General features: G+C 44.2%; 1 long non-coding RNA gene across 2 annotated transcripts; it reads left to right on the top strand.

The window, feature by feature from the left end:
- Nucleotides 1–15,560: 15,560 nt before the first annotated feature.
- Nucleotides 15,561–18,510, top strand: LOC123161133 (uncharacterized). Of its 2 annotated transcripts, XR_006480561.1 has the most exons (3): nt 15,655–15,983; nt 17,226–18,000; nt 18,091–18,510. It is a non-coding gene; the product is annotated as an uncharacterized lncRNA (long non-coding RNA). The 2 variants fall into 2 exon arrangements; XR_006480560.1 differs by having other exon boundaries at nt 15,561–15,983; nt 17,226–18,510.
- The last annotated feature ends 637 nt before the right edge of the window (nt 18,511–19,147 follow it).

Below are 19,147 nucleotides of genomic sequence, written 5' to 3'. Positions count from 1 at the left end.
GTCAAATTTCCATTAGAATGACTCCTATATTTGTGTCGCCAGTGTTCATGATATGCACTTCTAACTGAAAAAATACCACTCTTCGTGAGATTCCACGCAATAAAGTCATCAAATGCCTAAAAGTTAAGTGGTATTTGAAGGATTCTAGTTGCATCCATTGGATAAAAAATGTCTCTAATTAACTGTTCATCCCAATGGTTAGTGATCGGTCAATTAGTTCAACAATTTTAGAGATCACTATATGTCCACGAGGAGTGATAATTTTTCCTATCCGGACCGGAGGGGATCCACGGATCAGTCCAAATATTCACGTTCTCCCCTGGTCCAAAACACCATATGTACCCTCTTTTAAAAGTAGTTAATCCAGCAACAATACTCTGCCAGGTGAATGAGGAACCATTCTTTGGGCATGCATGTAATAAATCAGTATTTGGAAAGTACTTTGCCTTCAATATGTGAGCACAAACAGATTCAGGGTTAGTTATCATTCTTCAACATTGTTTTGCAAGGAGTGCCAGGTTAAAAGAATGGAGATCTCTAAAGCCCATGCCACCATCACACTTGGGAATACATATATAGCTTCCACCATGAAAACCAGTGCATCTTTTTATTTTCCTCATCATCACCCCACCAATACTGAGCAATAACATATGTGATATCTTTACAAACACTCTTTGGCAAGAAGAAAACAGACATGGCAAAAATTGGAATAGATTGAGCAACCGCTTTTAGCAAGATTTCCTTACCCCCCGTTGACAATTGCTTCTCCATCCACCCTTTCAACAGATTCTTAATGTTCTCACATAAATGTTTAAAGCAATCACTTCTATCCGCTCCCACCAATGCAGATAACCCAAGATACTTACCTGAAAGAGCTTGATTGGTGATATTTAAGTGATGACAAATCTCATCCCTAGTTTGCATATTGGTATTTGGACTGAAATAAATACTGGATTTCCCAAACTTACCATCTGCCTTGAATTGTCACAATAGATCTCCAACACTTGTTGTAAGGAAATCGCATTTAACATATCTGCTCTCATGAAAATCAGAGAATCGAGAACAAATAAAAGGTGTGAAACTGACGGTGCATTCCTGCACACTCTTATCCCATCAATGCCACCAACTTCTTCATACTGCAACATGCTAGAAAGACCCTCTGCACAGATCAAGAAAAGATAAGGTGATAGTGGGTCACCCTGTCAAATTCCCCTCGAAGGTGTAAACATATATGTTTCTTGGGAATTAAACCGAACTTTGTATCTTACTGAACTCGCACAAGCCATTATAAGATCAATCCACTGTTCATCAAAGCCCAACTGATGCATCATATTTCTTAAAAAAATCCACTCAACTCTATCGTACGCTTTATGCATGTCCAACTTCACTGCACATAATCCCGACTGACTGTTCTTTGTGTTCTTGATTTTATGGATGCACTCACAGGCTACAAGAATATTGTCAGTAATCATTCTACCAGGTACAAAGGCACTTTGGGTGGGTGATATTATATCTGGTAGAATACTTCTAAGCCGAACAAAGAGCATCTTTGAAATAATCTTATACAGAACATTGCATAAGCTAATAGGGCGGTACTGTGTAATTAATTCAGAAGAGTCCAACTTAGGAATCAGTACAATTGAAGTGTCATTCCATTCAGCTGGAATTTGTTTTGAATTTATAGCATTCAACATTGCAACAGTAATTTCCTCTCCCAAGATATGCCAATATTTCTTGGAAAAAACTGCATGTATGCCATCCGGACCAGGGGCCTTAAGATCGCCTATACTGAAAACTGCTTTCCTGGCATCATCAACAGAAAAAGGGAGCCAACAAAAATTAATTCATTTGATCGTTTACCTTCCGATGTACCTTTTCTAGAATTAATAGGTCAGTATGTTGGACTTCTGAAGTGAATAAATTCTCAAAATAATTCTGGATATGTGGGTTTAACTCCGCCATACCCTCCATCAAATCACCAGTTTCATCTTTCAATTTTTTAATATAATTTTTCTTCCTGCGTGCTGCTGCAAAAGCCTGGTAAAACGTTGTGTTTCTATTCTATCCCCAAATCTGAGCCAATCTACTCGTGATCGTTGCATGCACTGAATCTCTGCAAGTTCAAATAAGTATTCTACCAGCTCCGCTAGTTCTTTCCTTTTCTCTTCGTTCTCGGTCATGGGACCTGACGTAGCTTTCTCTAACTCTCGCTGAGCTTTCTTTATCCTTTTCTTTGGTTTTTTCGGGACGCGTTGGTCCCAGTCATGGAACACTGAGTGCATGTGTGAAAGCTTTTGGAAAACTCCTGGAACAGCAGGCTCATCCCGGAATTTGTCCAAGTTTGATGAATCAAATCTGAAAACTGCTCTTCTCGCAACCACCTCGCTTCAAATCTCTTTGGTCCAGCCTGGCTCGGTCTAGAACCCGAGTAGAAATCAGTATCGACCAATAGAGGCATGTGGTCCGAATGGTTCAAGTTAAGGTGCTCAATACTAGCATTAGGAAACAAGCTGGCCCACTCCTCATTAACGAGACTGTAAAATGGTGTGAAGCGTATGCATCTGCAGGGACGCGCTGTGTGTTTATATAGACAGAAAGATTACGTAGTTAGTTGTCAAGTAGTTGCTAGATTGATCTCCAAGTCATGATCTATACAAGAGATATGAGATCATCCGCAACAACCCTAACAACCAGGATTACAACGCAGCGCTAGCCCTTATCTACTTGCATATATGGTTTATACATTTATCGTACATACGTTATACATTATACACTTTAACAAAGACCTCTATCTAGCCAGCCAAGTAATTAAGTTAAGGTGTCATGTGGTTAGTATATTTAACAGCGGCATGCCGGGTGCACGTGGCCAAATTTCATGTTTTGACCCTTTTGTCAAACAAAATCGATATCTGACCCCAGTTTGAAACTTTTTCGAGATCTGACCCTTTTGCTACCGCCAGACCTTCAGGCGGTAGGGTTGCACAGTCTACCGCCGCATGTTCTAGCGGTAGGTGTGGCTGACGACCGTTAAGCCGTTAATGGCTGCTTACGGACCTACTGCCATAGACCACGGCGGTAGTCAGCACAAACCTACCGCCGAGATCCCTGGCGGTAGGTTATCATAGTGGCATAAAGTTAACTGCTTTGATTTTGTCTTCAATTTTTTTGCCATAGACATAAGAAACAATAAGCACAATTTCATAGACATAAGAAGTTTGATCACATCCAAATAGTTTGATCACATAACATAGTTTGATCACATCCAATTAGTTTTGCCATTACGGACTAAGAAACAAGTACAAAATAACATAGTTTGATCACATAACATAGTTTGATCACATCCAAATAGTTTCACGAAGCCAACATAAGAAGTTTAACAAGTTCAACGGTCATCGACCACATAAAAGGTTTCATCCATAGGTAGCAATCAAACATGACGATCATCAGCAGCCACACACATATATAGTTTAGATGATATCGATGACGATCATCATCTTCAAGCCTTGACGGTTGGTGTTCCTGATAGTAACTAGGGGTGGAGGAGATGAGAAAATGGGCGAGAGGAAGAAGAAGGCGGCTGGGGAGGGTGGGGATTAGGGGTTGGGGTGGGGTGGGCGGGCGGTTGGGTTTATAAATTCCCAAACCCTACCGCCATAGGGCGCGGCGGTAGGTCTGTACATCCTACCGCCATCAGACCCGGCGGTAGGATGCCTCCCCCCACGCCCCCTTCTGTGACCAAAAAAATCGAGCCGCGTGGCGGTAGGGTTGCACACCCTACCGCCAGGGCGCTCGGCGGTAGGATCCTACCGCCCAGGTCAACCCTACCGCTGCGCTGCTCGATTTTTTGGTCATAAAAGAGGGCGTGGGGGGAGGCATCCTACCGCCGGGTCTGATGGCGATAGGATGTACAGACCTACCACCTTTGTGTGTGGCGGTAGGGTGGCCCAGTGTGCATTTTTTGCACCTTCTAACTTCTTTTGTCTTCAATTTTTGGCAGACAACATTTAAACAGCATATGTATGACATATGAAGCACACAATGTATGATATATGATGCACACACCACAAATCTATAAATAAGGTAGGTTTGATACATAGCAAATCTATAAATAAGGTAGGTTCGTACATAGCAAATAAGTTATACATAGCAAATTAACGAAACAGTTTCACGAGCAAATTCATATGGTTCACAAAGCAAATATGCAAGTTTTTAGTTCAACGACACGGCAGCAACTTCAGTCCTTCCTTTCCCTCTTCGACTTTCGGTCCTCGTTATCCTTAGATCGCTTCTCGGCCGCCGTATTCTTGCAGGCCGTAGGACGTGCTTTCTGAAACGGGGATGGACTCTTCCAATCCTTCTTCGGCACATTCCTCTTCTCACGCTGGGTTGGCTGAGTTGCTGGAGGTCCATCGTCATCATCGTACTCCTCCTCCTCCTCATCGTCCTCTTCCTCTTCCTCACCATGTTCTTCTTTTGCGCCCTCTTCTTCATCTTCCTCTGCATCATCATTGTCGTCGCTCTCCTCCTCGTCATCTTGAACCGCCCTAGACGATGAGGCTGCATGGCTCGATGAAGTGAGGCTACGCATCGGTGCAGGAGGAAAAACATCCTCGGTGTTTATAGCGCACCCAAGCAGGCCCACAAGCCGGCGTGCTTTGTTGACGTATTTCTGCAATGATAACGAAACAATATGAACTACTCGAATGTCCAATGATAACAAAAATGAACTTCGTATTACCTTCATCGTTTCCCACAACTTGTTCTCACTAGCTCGAGTCCCAGAGACAGCACTAAGCGCATCAGGGGCATGAAAAATGCTTTTGTTCAGCTCTGAAGACTGCAAAGTAATAAAATGAGTCAATAGCACAAAAAGCTGATTTCATCCAACCGTCGGTTCAAAAGAGGTAAAAACAACATACCACTCTGTTCATGAGGGGTCCGTACTCCCTAAACCCGCCTTGAAGCTGTCTGATGCTCTCGTTGTAGGCTTCATTCTCTGAGGCGTCATCGAACAGGTCTTCGGCATCTGCTGTCGTCCATTGGGGCCTCAGACGCAGACGATGCTTGATGCCATCGTCGTACCACAGCATTTGATCCTCGTAGTCGTCCCAGTCAATCACTCTCCTCTCCGTGTCTTTGCGTCCTTTCCACTCGTTTCATTCATTCACGTATCTCTCATGTTCGACTTCCCAATCCGTGATTGATTGATTCTTCTGCCTGCTCATCCTGCAATGCATAAGAAAGAATGTAAAACACCCTTCTTTTATGAATGTAAAGCATCAAAACAAGAACTTAGAATCGATGAGGACAGCTTGTGGTACTCACAGGTGTAGGTCGTAGCCACCAGTATCGCAGACGATGCTGGCTGGTGGTGTGTTGCGCCTTACCAAATTGTGCGGCAACGCGCTGTGGCAAGTGGTACTCCACGGCATAGACACAAATCATGGGCATGATGCACCGGAAGAGAAGCCGGTCCTGCTTGCACATGTTGTTCAGCTCGAACCCCCACTCTTGATCATCAGTATACGGCCGCCAAGTAACCTATAACCAAACAATGTTGGGATCAAGTGAAAGTGTTATCAAAACAATGGTATGCTCAAGTGAAAATGTAGTTCTTATACCTGGAAAGGCGTGAGAGCATCAAGCTCGTTGCTGAAGACCTTGTACAAGGCCTTCGATTCGCCCGTGTAGACACGCACCACGTCCAAGCGTATGCGACGGTCGGGTTCCGATCATCTTCGTCATCTTAGCCATAGTCCGTCCATGCACGTGAGCGCAGCTTCTCCGGACGGCCCACCGGGATTCGCTCCCACATCCAAATGGAGAGATCCCATACACATCCACACATACCGGACGTGACTTCCTCTCTCTGGGTTGCGTCGTCAAGCTATAAACCATGTTTAGATGATAAGATGTCAAAATGTAAAGCAGCACGTCTGATATTTGAAAGAAAGTGATATTCACTTACCGAACGGTATAGGTAGGCGAGTCCGGCAGCCCCCCAGCTGTACCCCGCATCCCAGTCCTTTAGGAAGTCAAGATACATCCATAGGGCAGAGTTCCCGGAGCAGTCCGGAAACACTACCTCCGTGAGAATGTACCACAGGTAGGCTCTGGCGTACTGCTCCACCACCCAGGACTCAGCATCTTCCGGGCACTTGCTCCGATGCTCGAGGTGCCATGACAGCGGTATGCCGGAAGTCAGGTTGCTCTTAGCAGGGGGTAGTCGCCGATGAGGCTGACAACCCTCTCGTGCCAGTTCGCCCTCTCCACTCTTCCTGTGAGAGCACGACCCTCGAGCGGTAGTGCCGTAATCATCGCCCAATCCTCGAGGGTCACGGTCATCTCCCCACATGGAAGATGAAAGCTGTGCGTCTCTGGCCGCCACCGGTCGATCAAAGCCGTGAGAGCTGGGTGAATGAGCATCGGCGGCTTAAACTTGAACTGCAGGACGAACCCCAATAGTCGGGCTCTCCTGAATAACGATCGTCGTACTCCATCTTAACCGTCATCTTGTGAGCCCTCATCCGCAGTGGCGGCAGCATCTGTGAAAATCAATAACCAAAGCATAATTAGCATGGACATAATAGTTAGCAACTTGTTTTCATCAATTCGAAAGATTTGATTTAAAATGGTAATTACCACTCCATTCTCAATGAAACGGGCACGGTGACGCTTGTCGAACCTAGGGTCAAGCATTGTGTACTTCGTACCGATGTTGTCCGCAAGAGGTGGCCTCCTAAAAGAATTGCATAAGCATATCAAAAGATTTTTCAACATGAACTAGGGTTCAACATTAACTATGAAACATATCGATGCATAACAAAAATTAATCACATCCAACAGAACCTATGAGTTCAATCTTTGAATAATCATATATCAAGATTATTATGAACATGAACTAAATACAATACATATATCAAGAACTAAATAAAATACTTTTATGAAGATGCAATCACCATGGTTCAAATGCATCATAACACACATTTCTCCAACAACATCCAACATGCATAATCTCATTTTTTTTGTTAAAAAACAAAAAAAAATGAACTAGGGTTCATCTTGAGGATTCATACACTACATATAACAAATATGTCAAATATTCATCTCCAATATTCATCATACACTACATCCAATACTTGCATCATAGCATAGGAACATGCATCATCCATCATATAAAAAAACCATTCAAATCAATTATGAACTAGGGTTCATCTTAACACAACCATATCAACTATTCAATATAGTTCATATCTAACACGATATAACATCTAGAATCAACCTAAATCAATCCTAGGGTTAAAAAAATTTCAAATAGGAGAGATTTGAATCGAATAATGCGATGAATCGAAAGGTGTTTGATTAAAACTTATAGGAGGGATTGAAAGAGCTTACTTTTCTTTCTTCGGGGCCATCTCGATCTGCAAAATCCGTCAAGAAATGAAGAGGATCGGAGGGGGAGTGGAGGGGATGAGAGAGGGCGAGTTGGAGCAACTGCTCTGTTCTTCGTGGTGGGGGCGGCTGGGTGGGGGAGAAGGGGGTGGGGGCGGCCCGGCCCGCGGTTTATATATGCCCACACCCTACCGCCAGAGACTCTGGCGATAGGTTCAGACCTCCTACCGCCGGGTGGAGCGGCGGTAGGGTGGGACGGAGGGGGCACGGAGGCCGTTATCGTTGCTGACATGGACAAGTTTGCTACCGCCGCAGGTCTCGGCGGTAGGCTGTATGATCCTACCGCCGTGCCTCGTGGCGGTCGGGTAAAGGGTCAGATCTCGAAAAAGTTTCAAACTGGGGTCAGATCTCGATTTTGTTTAACAAAAGGGTCAAAACACGAAATTTAGCCGGTGCACGTCGGGCAATGCAGGCCCTCGGGCGCAGGCCGTGTCGTTGCCACGGCAGACACCCGCATCCAGGCGGTCACCGCCGCCGCCGAACACGGCCGCCGTTTGAGCTAGCTGCTGATGGGCAGTCTGCGTGCGTGCGTGCGTATACATGGACTAAGTAGTACTCCCTCCGTTTCAAATTAAATAACCCAACTTTGTACTAAAGTTAATACAAAGTTGGATCATCTATTTTGAAACGGAGAGAGTACTTGCGAAGTCGTCGTGACGAACGGCAAGTGGTCTGTGCGGTGTAACGTTGGGGTTTGTTGTGGGACTGGCGGAATCGGAATCTTTGATTCGACGCGGCTTTCACCAGTCGATTTGAGTAATTAATCCGTATGTCAAACAAGTTGATGTTCCCGCAAAAGAAAAAAAAAGGTTTATGTGTGCCTTTGTCAATCAAAAAAAAAGTTCATGTGTGCCCTTCCACGCCCCACCCCCCACATTCTTCCAGAGACCGAGAGTATGTTATTAGAAGATTTTGGGTATTTTAAGTTTTGGACTCTGATAAATGCCACACATGTGACACGAATACATGGCAACTTCGAACGTTTTTTATTGCAAATTTGGGAAGGCACGTTTGGTATCCAGTGCGCCCTGCACACTAAATAGGGAACCCGCCAAAACAACTCAGATATCAGACCAGAAAAAAGGATACTCCACACGTATCTCGCAGCAGAAATCGATACCAAAAAGAATCAACTAACCTAAAATCAATTTCAGGCGACTTACATATAAATGAAGCACGATAAAAAAAACTTACTCAAATGATAAGTGCCACACATGGGGCACGAAGTACTCAGATCATGACGTTTTTTACAACTAAAGTTCACATACAAATATAAATAAAGTTGTGATGCTTGACAATAAAGTCCTCGCGTCACTCCTCCCACGCTACTTGAATTTGGGCCGGCACAAGTAGCACAGGCTCCCTTTTCCGGTTTTGGAAAGGTTCTAAAACCTTCCCAGGCCTTTTTTTGTTTTTTGATTTTTTTCACCTTCTTATCTTTTTTTATTTCCTTTTCCTTTCTTTTTCTCTATGCTTGTTCTTGCTTTCTTTTATTTTTATTTATCATTTTTTCTTTATTTTATCTTTTGTTTTCAAATTTTTTTATCACATTTTTATTTAAATCATGAACATTTTTGAATTAAGGAACAATTCTAGAAATGTGAATATTTTTCTTTAAACAATAAAATTGTTTTTTAATTGCGAACATTCTATTAAATATTCTATAATATTATTTTAAATGTTGAATAAGTTTCACAAATTTTTTAACATTTTTCAAATCATGTATTGTTTCGGAATCCGCAAACATTTTTTCCAAATTTGTGAACTTTTTTATGAAAGCATGAAAATTTTTTGTATACCTGATTTTTTTACAAGTCAGGAATATTGTTTGAAATCGTGAAAAAAATTCAAAATCAAGGTCATTTTTTGCATTCATGAACGTAATTACAAATTTGTGATCATTTTCTGAAATTGCTGTTCAGCATTTTTTGAAATTTGGAAACATTTTTCTGAAACTTTTGATCATTTTTTAACTTTGCAAACATTTTTCAAAATCATGAATATTTTTTGAAATTCAAGAAGATTTTTTCAGTCACAAACAATTTTGAATTAGTGAATATTTTCTAAATTTGAGAAAATACATTTTGAACTCCCGAACATTCTTTAAATTTGTGAAGATTTGGTAGTTCTAGTTTCGTTTGAAAACCTGAACATTTTTTAATGACGCAAGAAAAACAAAAACAGAAAAAAAAAGAACAAAAGGATGAAAAATTGGGGCCCCGAACCCAGACATGGGCCGGCCAAAAAGGATGCATTGGATGATAGTGGGGGTGCGGGTTTTGATGCGCCCGCGCGCTCCTATGCGCTAAATACAGGTTCACATGTTTTGGGCTGAGGTTTTTGGGCTAACACGTACTTGTGAAATCACTAATTGATGAGTACTCCTTTTTAAAGATCACTCCCACCTTTCTAGATTGTGACAAATAACGCACTACAATCGCCACTTGTCACAACCTGAGAGTTTTTCCTTTTTCTCTATGATTGTTTACTCAAAACGTGTTTAAATTTTGAACCATTTTCACCGTTGGATTCCTCGCACCGAGATCTTCCAAAATAGATCGCATGTTGATAGGTTTTGATAAACTTTTTTTCACAAAAAGTAACGGACGAAAAAACCGAACCTGGAGCATGTTTTTTTCCTTTCCGAAACACGTTTTCAAGAGGCACAGTCGTGCCTCTCGCGGAAGCAAAACTATGCCCCTCACGAAGGAAAAAAAATGTGTTTTTCTCGTTGCCAAGAGGCGCGGCCGTGCCTCTCGCGGAGCAAATCCGTGCCTCTCGGGAAGCAAAACCATGCCTCTGTCGGAAGGAAAATAAAAGAGAACACATTTTTTTCCTGTTTTCGAGAGGCACGGCCGTGCCTCTCGCGGAAGCAAAATCGTGCCTCTCACGAAAGCAAAACCATGCCTCTCACGCAAGAATAAAAAAGCGAAAACGATATTTTCTCCCGTTTTTGAGAGGCACGGCCGTGCCTCTCGCCGAAGCAAAAAAAACCGCGTTTTTTCGTTTTCGAGAGGCGCAGCCGTGCCTCTCGCAGAAGCAAAAAAAGGCCTTTTTTGTGGGGAAAAAATATTTTTTTCAAAAAAAGGCTGGAAAGGTAAGAAAGGCTGGTGGAAAACAGGAAAGCTGAAAAATAACCGGAAAACAACCATCTAAAAAGCCAAAAACGCGCACGAAAAAAAATCAGAAGAAAGTGCTCAGAGCGCAACACGTCGCGGCGAATAAGAGACACCAAGTAATGCACTCTTAGCCTACCCCAAGTGATTGTTGGGAGGCTCCCGAAGAAGCGATCTTTAATTAGTTGCTCTCACATACTTGAGATGGTCAATTTCTTAACGGACTGAAGCCTATTACCAATGCGACCCATCCTTTCCCTCTCTCCCTTTTTTATTTATTATTTTTATTTGTTTTTCTTTTCTTTTCAATAAGTCAATTTTGATTCTATTTCTATTTTATGAGTATTTTGAAATGTTGGATGAGTGTAAATATATAAAACATAAATACCATAAAATATACACAAAAAATGCATTACTATATAATTATTCTTTGCATACTACAAAAACATGCAACAGTGCAAAGTTCTGTGCAAGTTTATGTTTTCTTTTTCATTTACGCTCTTCTTAAAAGGTTATACCAACGGCACTAATATATTTTTCTTTATTAAAAAACTTTATTATTTTTATTTTTAGTTATTATTTTATTTTATTTTTCTTTAAGGGCAATATCAATGCCACTACTTTATTTCTTCTTAGGAAACTTTTTCTTGTGAAAATGTCACTATTATATGCTTATTCTGGCATATTTTAAGAAAAACATATGTTGTGTGTATATTGTGTGCAAATTTTGTCATTGTTTGTTTTAGTTTTTTTACATTTATGTTCTTCTTAAATGGTTTAATAGCAATGCTACTAATTCATTCCACCTTAGAAAACCTAATTGTTTTGACTTTGTTTTAATTTTTATTTTTTCTTTCTTTCAAAGGGTAATAACAAATCCACTAATTCATTCGTTCTTATAAAGCTTTATTGTTTTCTTTAAAAATGTTTATCTCATTTCGTTTCTTCTTTAATTTTAACACCAATGCCACTAGTTCATTCCTATGGGAAAGCATTTCTTTAATGGATGTTCCCTCAAAGTGTGCATTCCGAATGGACCTGGTGACATCGTTTTGCCTGGTGTAGAGGTACATTGGATGAGCTATGATCCGGCGTGTTCACACGCCGGCTCAGAGCCACATGCATACTTTTTGGTGGAGCCTCTGCACCTCGGATGTCTCATACGGGGTGTTCTTGGTACTAGCGTCTCCAACAGCCGCGCGTACCGCGTTAAAAAGTAGTTTGCCGCGCGTCTATCGTCAGGTTTGGCGCGGCGCACAGCGCTGACTCCAGCAGCCGCGCTAAAATACGGCGCGCACGCGAGCAGCCCGCGCATGTCCATATTTGTTGCATTTTAGACACAAAATAAATTTCACATAGATACAAAAAATGATACAAAGATATTTTACATTGTTCATAGCATAAATAGATAAACAAGATCATAACATAGATAGATAAAACCGAACTACGGTGCAACTACATAAAATTAAAACTACAGTGCAGCTAGAACTACTTCGAGTCCTCATGATCATTCTCATCCTCGGAAATGTTATCCGAGGTATCGATCCACATGTCCTCCCAACGTTCATCGTCTGACGTGAAGATCGACCTCCCACCTGCTTCAACGATATCGCACCGCCATATCGCCAATGCCTTCCGCCGACGCCGGTCCGCCCGCTCCGCGCGGCGCCTTGCCATCCTTTCCGCCCAGTAGGCGCGCTCGTTGGCGACGTCCTCCGGGTGGCGCCGGCGCCACTCCGCATGGCTCGCTCGTCCTCCTCGGTGACGAGGAGGCGGCGCTATAGCCGAACATTGTCCGCACGGTCCTGGTCCGTGATCAGACGAGGCGGAGGGGCGACGGCCTGCTGTTCGCGCGTGTGGATGTCTCGGAAGTTCATCTATGACGGAGACCTCTCTAGCCGCCATGCCGCCGCGTCATACGCGCGGGCCACCTCGTGCGCCGAGCCGGACGTTGCCGGACCGGATCTCGGCGGAGTACCAGCCGTTGGGGCGCTCGCGGTTGCCCGAAGGTCCCCGACGGCGCGGCGGCATGGTGGCGCGGTGGTGGCGGGGCACTGGAAGCGGCGAGAAGCGTTGGAAGCGGCGAGGTGGCGAGGGGATAGGCGTGTGGCAATGTGGTGGAGCACGTGGCGAGTGCCGCATTTTATAGGCGCGCGCGAAGCGGCGCGCCAAATCTACTGGGCGAGCTGCCGCTATCTCCCGCGCGCGTGCAATCGCTTCACGCGCGAGGTAGTTTCCCGCCTCCGCTCGAGCGCGCGGAAACTTGCCACGCGTGCTAAATTGCCAGTTTACCCCGCGCGCGCGTCTTTTGGCGCGTCCGTTGGAGATGCTCTAAGAGTTGCGCTTGACGGGTGAAACTTGGCTTCAGGGTATGACGATTCCGGCCCAAGGAGGGTTCTCCAGCCTACATCCGGGATGTAAAAACCACTCATCCGGCTACTTCGTGTTGGTTTGAAAACTATTGTCCAGGTACTCAGATTCAGGTTGCTTCACTGTTACAAGGTTGTGTGGCGCGGGTTGAGAGCTTTCTGGAGCGAGCGGAGGTTGCTTTGGGTAGACTATCCCTTGTGCCGGCTATGTTGCAGACCACTCTGACGTCACATTCTCCTTGTGCGGCCGGTGTTTGGTCCGCGGGAGATAGGGGTGAGGAGTTGTACGGCTCTTTCTCCCCTCGTGTTGGAGTCCATTCATCGTCAATGCCTACCTCCGCTCCTATGGTGTCTTCCCCTGAGGGCGAGTCCATCGCCGTGCTTGTGGCTTCGATGTTGCAGATCATGCCCGAGCTTAGGGAGTTATGCCTGAGCTTATCAGTGGAGCATACGAAGCTGGACATGTCGGCGGCCTCGATTGAAGGACATGTTCTGCCTCTGTCAAGTGAGCAGTTGGAGGTTCCTTTTGTTGATGATGCTAAAGGGAAGGCAGCTGCAATTTCATGATGGGTAGTGCTCAGTGTTTCGGGTTGTCCATGTGGCTTTCGTCTTTTGAGTCGTAGAAGTTGATGGTTGTGGTTGTTGTGTGTTGGAAGCATTTGGGTCACCTTAGTCTGGAGTTTGACTTGAAAATATCTCCTCCAAGGCTCGATAGTGAAGAAGGCCTCCCAAAGGGTGATGAAGCACGTGATGTGCAGGATGGAGTTCGGGAAGAGGTGAGCATTTGAAGGAAATAAAAATGGAGAAGGTCGTGAAAGTAAGGTTCAAGGTGGTGCATTTAAAGGCAATAAAAATGAAGAGGGTCGCGGAAGAAAGGATGAACTGGGAACCCCAAACCGCGAGCGAGGAAAGGGACAAAATTGACCTGCTCACATGGCTCTAGCTTGGGAAGAGCCTCCACCAGGATGTCTTCGTTCTTCGCCACGATGATCGGACGGAGAGCAAGGAAGTGGTGACAGTGGGTTGAGTAAGATAGCAGGAGTCAATAAGGAGATCCAACGCATCGTTGGTGACGGTGGAAGGCATAAACGGCTATAAACTACTTAAACAAATACACAAGTGAATGAGCCAATAGTCAACGGCATCTAGTCAAACGAGGCAAACTAGAGTATAACTAGTCACATAAACCAGCAGCCAACTCATGTTGTCTGAGGAGTACAATACTCCTGCCGACAAAGCACTCCACATGAGCTTGGAATCCCAAGAAAGATAGGCCTCACACACCGGAAGATCACCTAGCTGAGTCAATCCGAGGTGGGTGCATACGCAACGGATACCCTCGCGTCGCCGCGGGGATTGGTTTATGTAAATCTATGTAGTATAACATGAGAATCAAAATTAAAAATATATATGGCTTATTACACTCCTTTTGTCTCAAAATAAATGACGTGGTTTTACTCAAATTTGTATTAAAACGATATCACTTATTTTGAGATGGAGGGAGTATTTGATTATGTTTCTTCAGTCCATCATTCATTTGTCTTTCAGTTTTGAGCTCGGTAGGACGATAACCTCTTATTTTTAGTATTTTTGCATGTAATAGCAATTTTTTTTCCTGTACATATCTCAAAATTAGAGTAGTGCTAACCATCTTAGCATTGCTGCTCTCCTCCCTATGCTTTCAGTATATATCTTCTCGAGCATTTTACCAGCCTCGTGTATGGTGTTTGAGTTTATCTTTCATTCACTCATTCCCCCCCGCAGCATCTTTTCAACATGTTACTTCACTCAATGTTTTGCTCCCGTTTGCTCCTATTAACAAGGCGGGCTCTTACTCGCGTGTGTGTGTGTGTGTGTGTGTGTGTGTGTGTGTGTGTGTGTGCGTGCGTGTGTGTGTGTGTGTGCGTGTGTGTGTGTGTGTGTTTAATGTGGCATGCAAAAAATTCCAAAGTACTCCCTCCATTCCTAAATACTTCCTCCGTTCGGAAATACTTGTCGGAGAAATGCATAAAAACGTATGTTTCTAAAACTAAAATACGTATAGATACATCCATTCCTCCGACAAGTATTTCCGGACGGAGGGAATATTTGTCTTTCTAGAGATTTCAACAAGTGACTACATACGGAGCAAAATGAATGAATCTACACTCTAAAATATGTCTATATACATTCGTATATGATAGTCCATTTGAATCTCTACAAGGACAAATATTTAGGAACAGACGGAGTAGCTTCAGAGCTGAACTTCCTGGAGCATGGACTCGCGACGCTACCGTCATCACTGAGAAATTTTGGTCTCAGGAGCCATCTCAAGGTAGGAATTGACGTTTTATTCGCATTCCAAATCTTCTGCAAGAAAGCGGTGAGTGTACGTGCTCCCTCCGTCTAATATGGCTTGCAAAAACGTTTTATATTATGTGACGGAAAAAGTATTATTTCTGCAAACTATGTTAGTACTAAAAATGTCTTGTATCGTGGGATGAAGATTTTCTTTTTTCAAGAGACGTGTGTATGTAGTTTTTCATATGCTGTGAGAATGTCAAATTCTCACAGGCGGCGAAGGTGCAATGCAAAACCAGGCCTCGGTCATGTTGTTGTTTTAGGCCCAAAACACCTGTAAAATATACCCCTGTGAAAAAAAAACGATTGGGCCTCGCGTAGGTGCTTGGTTTGTCATTTTTGGGCTGGTTTTCTCGTTTACATCCGGCCGGTATCGCCCGTCGTTTTTCGCCACCTCTCGTCTCGCTCGAGACCCTGCCTCAAAAAAAAAAAAAGTCTCGCTCGAGATCTAGATCGAGGGCTCTGTCGCCGGGAGGCGCCGGCGCCGGCGCCTAGGGTGAGCCAACGGCGTTCGCGAAGGCAACGTGGTGAGGCGCCGACGGCGTTGACCACGACAGGGGTTAGGCGCGACGACGACGGCGATTCGCTCCTGACCTCGACGGCGACTCGCTCATGGCCGCGACGACGACTTTGACCGGCAGTCCTGACCTGACCGGGACGGCGAATCGCTCCTTCTCCTCCAAGCTGCCTCCTCTGCTCCACAAAGGTATCCTCCCTCCTCCTCTGCCCCCCTCCTTGCCCCTTCCCCGGTCAGCCAGCGGCGGGGTGCTCCTCCTTGCGACATGGCCGTCCTGCTTGGTGATGATGAGCCCGAATCCTAACAGCTGCTGTCAAAGTTTCAGAAAAAAAAAATCAGTTTCGTAAGGCGTAGCTGTAGCTGTAGCTGTTCGCCCTGTGTTCTCTGTGTTCTTTTGCTGCTAGCGCTGAAACCTGAAAGAATTGGGGGAGAAAGTAGGAGAAGAGTTGGTTGCCGTTCTTTGTATAGGCCACTTTCATACTCACCTATTTTCAATTGCAAAACGACGGGATTGGATTAACAAAGCTGGTTTGCTTGCTCCTGCTTGTTTGCCATAGATGGTTAAGAAAGGAAGTTCAGGGTTGAAAACATTAGTTTCAAATGTCATGCTAGTTGCCTTTTTTTTTTGAAAAAGAAGACGTGAGCCGAAATTTGAGCAATACTTGAATCTTGCACATTTCTCATGAAATCAGGGAAGGCTTGCCGTATTACCTTCTTTGTTGCCCCATTGCACGTACTTGTAGCTGTAGCTGTTAAAGTTCAGTTTCGTCAGTTGCACTCATCGTGGGATTTTCTTCAGCTAGTGAAATAAGCCAAGCTGCGACTTTGTCCTAGTTTGTTAGTGTAGCCCACCGCTTTGATCGGATCGTGGGATGGCATGATACTAAAATGATCATGGCGCCGAGGTAGGGTAGCGGGCGAAATAGGGAAGAAGAAATATAGAAAAGCTGTAAGTTGAACACAGCACCAAAACATCGAGTCTCCTGTTCATTGTTTTCTAACTGAGTTTTAGCTGGAGCTGACACCTCCCTCCTTCTTCTTGTATAGGATGTTCACCTGGCAGCTTGGTAGCAATCCATGGAATAACAATCTAGCAGCAGCAGCATAGTCTATGGGATAGTGAAATAACATGACTGATCTATGGAATAACAGCAGCAGCAGCAGCAGCAGCAGCTTTGCTAATAATTCATGGAATAACAAATAAACAAACTGTTAAACAAATAAGCCCATTTGAACAAGCAGTTAGCAGCAGCTTGCTAACTGTTTATTGGGTCTTCCTCTGAAACAAATAAACAAGCAAGAAAACAAACATATTCACTGCATTCTATATACACATGGTCTCACCTTGGGAGTTATACTGCTGGTGCTGGTGTTCCAGTCCCCCCTTTGTACATCTTTTAGGAATTGACGTGATTGTCATGTTTCTTTCAGGGAACAGTGTTGCTGATCATTTCTGGCTGAATTCCGAGAAATCCTTGATTTCTTCTGGCCATACATATATCATGTCAGCCTACCATATCCTTTATTGTGACAAAATATTCTGGATATGTGCATTATTATCCACAATAGACTTGTGTTGAGAACAAGAAGTTCTTGGAGCTATCATTTTTGCATTCAAAATCATAATTCATGGGAACCTGCTGCTGTCTAGAACTTCCATTCCTATTTGAAGATGTTTATATTGCTGCCATGTTGTTTCTTCATCGGTTTTTCTTCAAAAATGACATAGTTACTTTAAACTTGAGGAAATTGTTGCTGAGTACATGCCAAACCAAAGTGATCATGAGATAGGACGGTGTATATGCTCAAGTTGCTAATGATGAACCAAAGTGGTCATTACATAGCTAATGTTTTTCTTTTTTATTGTGCAATTTGTGTGGAAGTGCATGTGTAACTCCAAATTCTTTGTGAATGTTGTTCCTCTTTATTGTTACAGCGTGGCAGAAAAACAACATTCCAATCAGGCCCTTATAGTTTTTGGTTTTGCGTCTTGCACATGCAAGTGGCTGGACTGACCGGACCCAAATGAACAATCAGAACGAGTCCAGGCAAGAGTAGTTAGGGCAGCTCCAACGACTTTGATGACTGGAGACTTTGGCGATCCAACACCATGGATCAAACGTCCGTGGCGTGGTCCGGACGTTCACAGTCTCACAAACCGGAAGCAAAGCTGGAGGAAGTTTGTAGGCGTGCAGACATCCACCATGTAGGCCTTCGACACCCTCGGCCCACGAAAACCTTCTCCCTCTCGTTGCATAGATCGCTGATGAGCGGGCTGTCACGGTCATGCTCGCAGAGAAACCGGGCTTCATGGGTGAGCAGCCAGCGTTGTACGAGTCCATGCACAGTGCCTGCACCATCAGTCTTGACTCTTGAGTGGTGGTAGCTCTATGTCAACAAGGCTGATGGACGAGAATGCTGCCAACGTCGGTCGCTCCGTGTTGTTTGCGCCAGGCCACAACAACTATGAGGCCGGATTGTTGACTCCACCTCCATTGGCGGCGTCGACTACCAGGCGGCGAACTCAAACGAGTAGGACGTGAAACACAGACATGCCCAGGTCCGGCGAAGAGTAGACTACGGTCGGCTACTTTTGCTATGAATTCTTTTTCTAATATTAACGAAATGTCGTGTATGCCATTATTTGGTTCGGATTGGATGACCGGCTTTCCTAATTTCATCCTCTTGGTTGTAAATATTATCTGGTTCACATGAATTTCATTTGTCTTTTTATAATTGTTCTTTTGAACTGTCACGCACGTTTGGTGCACAAGGTTGGATGGCCGTCCCCTTATCTGCTTGTCGGTGCACATGTCCGTCCCCTTATCTGCTTATCGGTGCACATGTCCTGACGTATGTTCGCGGATGTTTGGTGTGTCTGATTTTCATGTTGGTGTGGAGTTGCCCTAGACTGAAGTGAGAGTCAGTTTTTCTTTATTAGAAGAACAGGGAGGCTCCTCCCCGGTTTCATTACTCGAATGAAACCCTCATAGTAGTGGCATACATCCTCTCACCAAGAGGAGCAGTTCGAAAGCAACAGTTAAAGAAAAATACACAATGACCGTAAGAAGGAAATACGAGTTATCCTGCGCCTCAAAGGGTTGAAACAAGCAACTAGTGTAGCCGAAGAACAAACTACTGGACGCAGGCGACTCCCAGAGATCTGAGAGATGCCCTCCTAGTCTTCATGGGCGGCGCCGCAGCGGCTTGAGGTGACCAGCAAGTGACGAGTGTAGACACAGGACTAGTCGAAGGAGTAGAGTCAGTTTTATTATATACTCCCTTACAAGGTTGAGTCGAAGGAGTAGAGTCAGTTTTATTATATACTCCCTTACAAGGTTGAGTCACTTATT

This window comes from Triticum aestivum, chromosome 7B, assembly GCF_018294505.1.
Source record: "Triticum aestivum cultivar Chinese Spring chromosome 7B, IWGSC CS RefSeq v2.1, whole genome shotgun sequence".
NCBI classification, from domain to species: domain Eukaryota; kingdom Viridiplantae; phylum Streptophyta; class Magnoliopsida; order Poales; family Poaceae; genus Triticum; species Triticum aestivum.
The sequence above is the reverse complement of the archived record's forward strand: the minus strand, read 5'-3'. Positions and strand labels throughout refer to the sequence as shown.